Consider the following 10,721-nt stretch of genomic DNA (forward strand, 5'->3'; position numbering starts at 1 on the left):
ATTTGTACAACCTCTTAGCCTGGACACTGCTGTTTAAAGACATGAGATTATACAGTGATCAGCATATTCATGCTTCCTCACTGGGTGGAAGCACAAGGCATCTCCCCATGTTGTTGGTATAGTATTCTATTGGGTAATTATTTAATTAGCCTCTTTGCCTAAAGTCTGATTTCCAGCTGGGCCCAGGCTCCTGGAAGAGAGCTCACTATAGTGTCCCAGTAGCAGTCTTTTTCATCACGATGATGAGCTTGCTGGATTTTAACCCGATTTAGTAATCAAGGCTAGAGTCTAAAATTCCTAGAGAACATGGCATAGCAGGGCCCATACTGATCGAGTGATTACATATGTTGTGCAATTGAACATTCATTTGGTCAGTACTTTTGGAGAAAATGGTCTACACTCTAAACTAGTACATTTTCCACTAGACTGTCAATTAAGCATATTTAACTCCCAAATACATCTCCATTTGGGGGTGCCATTAAACTGCCTATAAACATTCTTTGCATACTTTGGGAGAAGAGGTATCACTAATATTGGGTTACCAGGTCACAAATTGAAAACTCCAGAGAGGAATTATCAGGCTAACAAAAGCATACCCAAATTTACCTCCCTTAGGCTGCCAAGCTTCCATTTCTGATTTCCTTAGATGTGTTTCATTCTCATACGTATTCTTATACTCAAAAGAGCAAATCCAGTTCTTACATACCATAGGCAACCACAATCTGTTTCCTGTTATACCCAAGCAGATGCCTTAGCAATATATCATCTTCACTTACGGCCACATACAGTGCAAAAGCTATGCTGCTTAACATTTTCTATCCTATATATTGGTAGTATTTCTCTGTCATCTGAGAAAAAACTAGAATTGCGAACATGCCTTATAAGCCGTGAACTGAAGAGAGCTGTAGTCAATTACCTGTAGGATGAATCAGTAGGAGCATTGCATTACTTCTTTCGCCAAATTAGCCAGGTGGAATGTTTAGGCAGAGCTAAAAATGTCCTCTTCTATGTAACAAACAGATTTCTCCCCATACTGGCTTTTAGCCAGCACCAGATCCAGGAAAGTTAGCTAAGTGTATTATTCCCTTGCTCTGAGTTACTCCCATGGAAATATGTTATGGCATTGCTCTTGGGATGGTGGCCCGGATGTGAGTGACATTATGTCTGCTATGATCTGCTCATTTGTATTCATTGTCTGTTTCACCCACATGCTTATCCCATGGTCAAGCATTCATTCCTGACATAATGCTTAAACATGGAGCCTGCAATAACAGTAGCCTTGCTAACACTTCTTGGCCCCACCCTTGAGGAGAAGTCATAGGATTTGGCAGGTAAAGAATCACAGCACCATCGCTGTCACTTATTATTGGAGCCATTTTCACAACTACCTGTAAATTGATACACGAGGTGAACCTATGACCCATTCTGATGTACCTGTAGGAATTTTAATGGTACCAATTTAATGTCAAACGTAATGATATGAATGTTGCCATTTGTGAATTTATAGTACTTTCCATGATATGTATAAGTTTAAACATGGACCTGGGACCACTCACTGAATTGGGCAAAATGAAAGAAATAGTCTATGAGTGGGAAAATATAAATTTATGTTCTTTCATTCTTCCTCATCCCTTCATTTCCACTTTACTTTGCCTCATTTTTATTATCAAGACACGATCAGGTAAAGGATTAGGCCAACATTTTGAACGCTTTTTTCACTATATGTTTATGTGACAAGGGTTTCAGCTGCTCATTCCAGTTTTCAATGAGACAACCACTCTGAGGGTGACAGGGAATGTGGTGTGTCCATGTAACATTATGTCTTACTGCTTGTCCTTTTTTTTCCTTGTATCAAAGAAATAATTGCAGGCTGAATAGATAGAGAATTTGCTGTTTCAAACCTTTAATTGTATCTTCTGGGGATGTTTGTGTTAGAAGATAAGTAAAGAATGGCTTAGAATAAATGTGCATTTTATTTGTCATCCCTCAAAGCAGTCAAAAAGGCCAGCAATGCACTCAAACCCTGTTCTGGAGACTTCTCCCCACAGCTGTTTCCAAGCGTTCATTTCCTGTTGACGATGGATGCTCTGTCTTATCACGTTGGTGGTTTCCTCTTGTCTTTGTCCGTTCGGGCTGCTGTAACAAAACACCACAGACTGGGTGACTTATAAATAACAGGAATTTATTTCTCACGGCTCTGGAGGCTAATCTAAGTCCAGGTTCAAGGTACCAGCTTGGTCACGTTCTGGTGAAGGCCCTCCTCCTGTTTCACAGCCAGTGCTTTCTCACTGTGTCCTCACACGGTAGAAGAGGCAAGATCTCAATGGCGTCTTTTTTATAAGAACACTAATCCCATTCATGAAGGCTTCACCCTCACGACCTAGGAACCTCCCAGAGGCCCCACCTTCTCATATCACGATCATCATCTGTGGGGGTTAGGATTTCAACATATGAATTTTGGGGGGGAAGACAAACATTCAGACCATAGAACCTCTCATGCAAGAGAAATGGGTCATCCCTCTGTCCACTGGTGCGTGGCCTAAGCAACTGCCTGCCTACTTATTTTCTGAGCTCAACCAGGAAATGGACTAAGGCATCTTCCTTAGCACTTAGATACCTTTCTGAGCTTTTCTTACTTTTTTTGGGGGGTGTGGTATGAAAAACTACTTGATCCAATTGAATTGTCATAGATGTTTATGTATGTGGGGCAATCATACAGGGCACTCAATTCATCCCCATGTTTTCCTGAACAGTGTGTGTTTGATATCTAGACATTATCAGAAAACTCATCTACAGTGCTGCCATTATTATTACTAAGATATTCATTAGTGGCACAGATTAATGTAATATCACTATAAATAAGTATCTCTAATAACTCATTAACCAGCAGAAACAAATGTAAATGCTCTTTACAAAACTTTTATAATGTTCAATCTCTCTATCTATAGAGAAAAGCATTCACTAGTTCAATGTCAATGATCAAAGATGGAAGTTATGCCCTTGAGACTTATGATCTAATATTTCTCTGATTTTTTTTTTGGGTTCCTTGTTTGTTTTTATAAAATATTGCTTCACTTTCAAGGCTCTAAAGCATCTGGTTACCTTATGCAGCTCATCCTAAGATATTTGGTTCAGATTTTAATAAAGTACCCCATTAAATTATCCTGATACATCTCTCCTAAATATTGAGTCTTATGAAAATATTCCAAGCAAATTAATGCAAGGAAACATAAAAGTTGCCTCCTTTAACTGAATGAAAATTTGGTAAAAAAGAAATACCAATGAAAAGTCAATATTATTGCATTGAGAGAAAAATAATGAAGTGGCAAAAGAATCAAGCAGAATACTAATGTCATTTGACATCTCTCACAAGTCAAAGATGGGCTGATACGATGTTCTCACTGACAAGTTCAGTCTGTGCTCTCTGAGCTTGCCAAGTGTTGGCAGTCTTAAATCAGTCTGCAGAGGCAGCCTGCAGGCAAAGCAACTTTATGGGCAACGTCAACATTTTGTGAGAAGCCTAAAGGAAATATTTTTATCTAAAGTCTGACAAGAATCAATTCCACAGAATTTAATTAAAAGCATCTATTAATGTCTTTAAAAATAATAGTAAAAAGATAATAAATTTGTGAAATAATCTCAAAAGTACATCACTCCCCGCATGGCAAATAAAAATGCCAAATTGGATATAGATAAATTGCAAAAGGATTATGTCTAAATTTCTAACATCAGCAGAATGGAATATAAATAGGATTGTTATGGCTTTTTATTATTTGTATTAGAATTAATTAGAAGGATATGGAAGGAGTATCAGTTAGGATTAAGCTAGATTTCATATAGCCAAAAACCCAAAATAACTATGGTTTAAATAAGATAGTGATTTCTTTCTCTCATAAAAGAACTTGAAAGTAGGACATCCAATAATGCCTATGGCAACTCCACGCAATCATCCTAGAAGCAGTCTCCACACTATTATCCTAGAGGCAGTCTCCAAACTCTGTTCCATCATCCTCCATATGCAACAACCATCCTCAACTTACCTCAGGGTCCAACACAGCTCCTGGAGACTCAGTCATCACATCAGCCTAACGGGCAGCGGGAGGAGGAAAGAAGATGAAGCTCAAGCCAGAGCACTTCAGGAAGCTTACCCTGAAATCTCACAGAACAATTTGGCTTAAATGTCATTTGCTGAAATGACTTAACAACAAGGCCACATCTAGGAGCAAGGATGTAATCTTTTAATAGAATAGCAATATGCAAACATTAGGATTTTACAACTAAAGAAAAAGGGGGAAACATAGATAATTTTTTGGCAACTGGCAATTTCAGCCATAAAAACGAAAATAAGGAATTTATATTATTATTGTAATTGTCAAGAAGACTGGGTTTGAAGTTAGACAACCTAGACTGAAATCTAGGTTTTGCCAATTCCAAGGGTGTAGATATGGGCAAGTTATTTCAGCTCTCTGGACCCCATTTTCCAACTGTAAAATGGGAATAAGGATAGTACCTTCCCATATGCCTGTTTTGAGGACAAAATAAGATAATGCAGTAACGCATTACTGGATTTGATATGCTAATATTTTTTGAGGATTTTTGTATATAATTTCATGATAGATATTGATCTATAGTTTTCTTTTTTTTGTACTCTGTCTAGTTTGCTTATCAGAGTAACACTAGCCTCATAAAATGAGTTGGGAAATGTTTCTTTATCCTCTATTTTATGGAAGATATTTTGTAAAATTGGTGTTAGTTCTTTAAATTTTTGTTAGAATTCTCCAGTAAAACTATTTGGGCCTGGAAACGTCTTTTTCAGGAGCTTTTAAATTACAAATTCAACTTCTTTCATAGTTATAACAATATTTGGCTTTTCTATTTCATCTTGATTGAGTATTGGTAGTTTATGGTTTTTGAGGAATTGGTCCATTTCGTCTAAATTGGCAAATTTATGAGAACTGAGTTATCTGTAGTATTTCTCTATTATTTTTTTAATAGCTACAGGACCTGTAATGATATCCCAGGTTTCATTCTTGATATTGGTGATTTTTGTCTTATCTGTTTTTATCTTTGTCAGTCTTTCTAGAGGTTTACCAATTTTGTTGATTTTCTCAAAGAAAGAATTCTTTATTTCATTCATTTTCTCTATTGTTTTCTTGTTTTCAATTTTACTCACTTTTGCTTTTACCTTTATTATTTTCTTCTTCCTGTTAACTTTGGAATAATTTGCTCTTCTTATTACAGTTGATTGAGGTAAGAATTTAGACTATCAATTCAAAAGCTTTTCTTTTTTCTAATGTAAGCATTTAACGCTACAAATTTTTCTCTCAGCACTGCTTTAGCTGAATCCCACATCTTTTGATATGTTGTATATTCAATTTCATTCAGTTCTACATACTTTTAAAACTTTCTTTGAGATTTCCTTTTTGACCCATAGATTATTTAGAAGTGTGTAGTTTATTTTTAAATGATTGGAGATTTTCCTGTTATCTTTCTGCAATTGATTTTTAGTTTGATTCCACTATTGTAAGAGAACATTCTCAGTATAATTTAAATATTTTAAAAACTGGTTGAGATTGTTTTATGAACAAGCATATGATCTCTATCTTGATGAAGATTCCATGGGTTCTTGAGAAAAATGTGTATTATGCTGTTGTTGGGTGAAGTGTTCTACATACGTCAATCAGATTCTTAGACCTTGCCTAAGAAAGTGGCCCTATATTTGATTCACATGAGTGTATAATGGGCAGATACAATATAATAAAACACTTGTTCTTTTAATAAAATGATACTTTGGTTATCTATTCATGGTTAAATAAAAATAGTATTAAGGTACCTAGTAATAAATTAAGCAAATTGTTAAATATTAATTATTAGATAAGTCAATTATTATATAATAATTAATTTATTAAATACTTAATCATGGAATAGTATTTTTAAATGCCAACAGCTTGATCATAACTCTAGGTACTATGAATTTGTAGTACCTAATTAGTAAGAGCATGTCTATCAATATTTGAGATAGTACATTAATACAACAAATATCAATTTCTAAATAATTATAAACAATACTAGAGAAAGTAAACAGATTATCAAAGGCAGAAAATAAAATCAGGAATGCATTTGCTTCTTCTAACAAATATTTACCCAATAACCATAACACAGTATTTTATTATCCCATGTGTCAAAGAGGCATGTCATTCCATGTCATTTAGAATTCTGACTAAAAGCTGTTTCTACTTATGTTTTAGCAAGTTTTCACACTATGAAAGTAGCTATTTTTTTCCCCAGAATTGACAGCTGGTTTGCCAAAGTGTAGCTATTCCTTAAATTTGACGTACCAGCCAAGCCACCAGGAGAGAACAAAATATGGAATTTGATATACCAGCAAAGCTACTGAAAGAGAATAAAATGCAAAAGCCAATATACATATTACGATAGAAAGGTAAAAATTAAAGGTGCAGAAAATTTTGTTTTCAAATATCAAATATTAAATATGTTTCAAATGATCCCCAGCTAACATATACTAATGTTGATTTTTAAAACACTCTGCTTACGACAATATTTTAAAAATCAACCTCCTTGAGATTATTCAAATCATTTAGGATAGGACTCCTCCCGTCCTCCCCTCTCCTCCAGCTGTAAGAGACCTTAGACAATTTCTTCACGACAGTTTCTCCATTTCACAAATGAGAAAACTAACCGAGTCCACACAAGGAGATAGAAGAAAAGTCCTGATTACAGCTTGGATACTAAAATTCTGTCTCCACTCTTCCAGATCATTTATCTCATGCAAACAATTTCCCTAGTGTATCCACATTCTCTGCTAACCTTCACCTGCATGCCTTTGCTCACACTGAGCTCCTTCAGGCCTCCAGCTGGACTTTCTTCCAATCAAATGTTTCCCTAATCCTGCTTTCTACTAAATTCAGCTTAAATCTGATAAATTGTAGGAAGCTAATCTTGATCACTCACACACTTCTTAAATTCCCTTGTCTCTCATCAAGATTAATTGTCTATAAAATGTATAGAGAGGATTAATAGCACACTCCTTTTGTAATACCTCACTAATATCGAGATCCACCCACTTCGACTTCTACCACATCGCCAGGGGGCAGGGAGAGGAAGGATATCTGAGTTTAAGTCACAGAGCATTTGCTCTCTGAATTGCACGTCCAAGCAGCAATAGTCCTATTTAGCATCATACACAGGGCTACTCCTTACTATGTTAAGTGCCGGGTCTCCACTTAACATACAGAGTCTGGCAGGTTCCACACAGTTCAGATACTGATCTTCAGCTATATATGAAGGGGTCTTTTTGACTCATGTCTTTATAATGAAGGCATTATGTGTAAATAGATAAAACATTTCAAAATTTAAAAGAAATTACAGAAAATAACATTTCACAGCATGTACTAAATTAAATATAGTTCACTAACTAGTTAATGTACTTGTGAAAATTATCCAGCATAAAAACAAATTACAAATAACATGAAAATTTAACCAAGGCAAACTTCAGGAATTATCGGTCAATTTCACTTCACTAAAGCTTTGCTGAGCGTTTACTTTCTGTTTTCTGATCGTGATGAACTTTTGAACTTCCATGCCTCAGGCTAATTCAAACATCACAACGTTTAGAGCAAACAAGTGACAGGTCCACAAACTCCCTCTATGAAAAGTAATGATATTAAGTGAAAATTAACAAGATTGGGAAAAATATGCAACTGTGCCTTCAGGTATAACATTTAATTTGTGACTTCAGATCTCAGTGGGTGGTCAGCCTCCAAACCCTCCACCTCTGCAGTCCTAGCAAGCTTCCCTACTAGCTCTGCTGCTCCCTGTGCTGACTGAACTCTTTCATGCCTTTTCTCTCTTCTCCAACCTCCAGCACCGCTGCTCCATTATTCACTCTCAGTAGGTGACCTTCATTTTTACTTCTCTGAGAAAATAGAAGCTCTAAGAAGACAATTACCACATGTTTCTACCATCCAAGTACAAACACTGCTAATGTGGAAGAACTATATCTCCTCTAATCTCAGAAGATGCCTTCTGCCTGTGAACAGATGCCATTTTCTCTTATCTTCCTAGAGCTTAGCTCCGGAAATTATTTCTTCTCTCTTTTGTATCATCAATATCCTCCTGTCCAAATCATCCCACCAAGATGGAAACTTGATGAAATTGCTTCCATTTATTTAAAGCATACCCTTGACTCCTCAACCTCTTCCATTTACTACCTCATTTCTCTGCTCCTTTTAATAGCAAAACCCTTTTAGAGAGATGTCCATATCACTGTCTCCCCTTTCTCATCTCCTATAAAACACTCTAATGAAAGCTTTTTCCCACCACAGCACTGAAACTGTTGTCATCAAGGTTTCCAAGGACCTTCATTTCTTCAAATCTAGTGGTCTAACATCCTATTTCTCATTTTACTCAAACTCTCAGCAGTGACTGACACAGCTGAATCACCATTCAACTGTTCACCCTTCAACCAGAAACAATGTGTTTCCTTAGTCTGAGATAACGCACCTATTCCCTCCAACTTCACTAGACATTCTTTCTTGATTTCATTTGCTGTCTCCTCCTTTCTCATATCTAAATGTTGGATTATCCTAGAACTCAGTCTTTGGCCTTCTTTCCTTTTCAACCTGTACCGTCGCTTTGTGATTTCATGCTATATTATGGCTGTAAACATTATGACTACAAAATGTATCCCTCTAGTCCTGGCGTCTCCCCTAGAGCTCTGTGCTACCTGTTCATTTTTCCATGTATATGTCCAAAGTCAAGTCAAAATTAACGTGAGAAAAATAAAATGCTCGAATCGTGACCTTCCCAACAACTGCTGCACTTTCCAGTCTTTCCCAACTCAGTATATTGCCTTTTGAGGGATCAGGCCACAACTTATACATCATCCTTCATTCTTCACTTCCCCATACACCTACATTTAATCAATCAGAAAACTATACTTGCAAAATACACCCGGAATGTGGCCACTTCACTCCGTCGCTTCTTACCTGCAATACTTTCCACACAGATCTGCCTGCCGACACTCTTGCCCTCCACAGGTAATTCTCCATGCAGCAGCCAGAATGCTCTTTCAAAAATGCAGAGGGGACTCTCTGGCTCAAACCTCCATTGGCTTTCAATAATACTGAGAATACAATCCAACCTTTCACTGTGATCTAGTAGTTCCACCATGATCTGTTCTCTGTCTATCTTGCCGGTCTCAATCTCTCTTCTCCTCATCCCTCCAATCCAGCCACAAGAGACTGTTCTGTTCATCTGTAAACTGTGCACATAACTTTGCTCCAGCAATTCCATCTCTAGCAATTTTCCTAAGTTTAAAAAAAAATGATAATGATGGACTTATAAAGATATTCACTACAGTATTGTTAATAATATAAAACATTGAGATGACCAAAATAAACAATGTGAAATTTGTTTAATAACATATCATATATAGAGTATATTAAATAATATATTTTGGAGCAAACATTGATATGTGATGATATATATTGTATGTTATTAAGTAAAAAACTGTTTATAAAATAATCTATACAATATGAGCTTGAATTTATTAGAAATGTGAATTAATAAACATACATGGAAAAATGGAATATATTAACAGTAATAACTTTAGTAATGGGGAAAAGTTAACTTTTATTTTCTTATTTAAGCTTATTTGTTTAATTAAATTTGTTCTATAATGAACATGTGTGTTACTTGGGAAATAAAGAAAATTTATAACTATAAAATATTAAGAATTATAATTACAAGGAGATTCTGGAAACAAAGCCACTTGATTAAGCCCTTGTTTCTTTATACAGGAAATTCATGGAGTTTGCTTCTTCAAGTAACTACTAGGACCTGAGGGAGACAGTGTTTAATGCTCCAGGTTCTATCAAAGTTCCTAAAGGGTTTGTGCATGGGTCCATCCATCAGTGGGGGATCCTAACAACGAGACTTGGGAAGAAGTTGATCCTAAAGAGATCTCTGCTTTGTGATATCTGAGGACTCCACAAAACAATGTAAATATTGACCATTCTGGGTCCTCAGAGTCCCAAAAGGCAAGAGTGAGTCAAAGGGTGGTGAAATGCTGCCTGCCTTTGAATGTGTGAGCACAGGGAGATAGCAGAGCAAAGAGACTTTCTTCACGTACCTCACACCCTGCCTTTACATCGCTGGGACAGGTACAGGGATGGGATCCCCGTTTGTATTGTGTACCCACTGGATTCCCGCTATGGGAATATTGCAGCCTCCTGGTCTAGCGGCCAGGAGCTAACGACAGAGGAGCACAGCGGCCATCTGAAGAATGTCAGCAAGGACTGACAGCCGGTCAGAACGGAGGACGGGAGAAACAGCACTCAGATAAAATCCTTAGTTTAAAAAGAGTAAAATCAATTAAAATAAATTACGTAACTTTCAAGAACAGTACCAAAAAAGAAACCAATAAAGAAAGAAAAAGACACTCTGAAAGAAACAAGCTTGCTTTGCAATCCACGTCGACAGTTTTCTGTCGCTGTGCAACAATCGGCACGTGGCGTCCTGAAAACGGCCCGGTTCGTTCTCTTCGTGTCCCTGGGTCAGGATTAAGACGCGGCTTCGCTGGGTCTCACAAGGCTGCAGTGCAGGTGTTGGCTGGTCTGCATCCTCGTCTGGAGCCTCAACTGTCTCCAAGCTGGTTCAGGCTGCTGGCGGAACGCACTTCCTCTCCGGCGTGGGACCGA

The sequence above is a fragment of the Diceros bicornis genome, chromosome 33 (genome assembly GCF_020826845.1).
Source record: "Diceros bicornis minor isolate mBicDic1 chromosome 33, mDicBic1.mat.cur, whole genome shotgun sequence".
Classification (NCBI taxonomy): domain Eukaryota; kingdom Metazoa; phylum Chordata; class Mammalia; order Perissodactyla; family Rhinocerotidae; genus Diceros; species Diceros bicornis.